The sequence below is a fragment of the Lycorma delicatula genome, chromosome 4 (genome assembly GCF_047948215.1).
Source record: "Lycorma delicatula isolate Av1 chromosome 4, ASM4794821v1, whole genome shotgun sequence".
Classification (NCBI taxonomy): domain Eukaryota; kingdom Metazoa; phylum Arthropoda; class Insecta; order Hemiptera; family Fulgoridae; genus Lycorma; species Lycorma delicatula.
In genome coordinates this window covers 149,918,311-149,918,851 of record NC_134458.1, presented here as the reverse complement: position 1 = coordinate 149,918,851, position 541 = coordinate 149,918,311, and positions in this window count along the sequence as shown.

Sequence of the window (541 nt, the reverse complement as noted above, 5' to 3'; positions counted from 1 at the left end):
TATTACATGTAATGAAAATATTTTATGAAATATACCTAACTGTAAAAGTGTTTAAACACAACATATTTACATTAAATTAATTCATATATATATATATATATATATGTGTGTGTGTGTGTGTGTGTGTGTGTGTGTATGTGTAAAATATATTTACAAATATCTATAAAGTTTATTATACATTCTTAAATAAAAATAGAAACATCATTTAATTACAATGAAAAAAAAAAAAGAATTCTACAATTACCATATCAAACATAGATGACGATTATGATTAAATTACACAAAATTTCTAGTTTTTTTTTCAATTTCTTCTTTACAAAAAGGGGTATGTATCAATCCATATATTTAAAAATAAGCATTTATTTTTAACACAAAAATTATAATATTAGTGTGCAATTACCATTATTTATAAATATACACAAGTGTTTTCATTATTCTATACAAGCATTTTACAGCAATTAAAAAAAAATACTAATCTATTCTAAGCTAATCATTGTTTTATAAAATGTACTTTTAAAAATAATTTAATTTGAATTTTTTT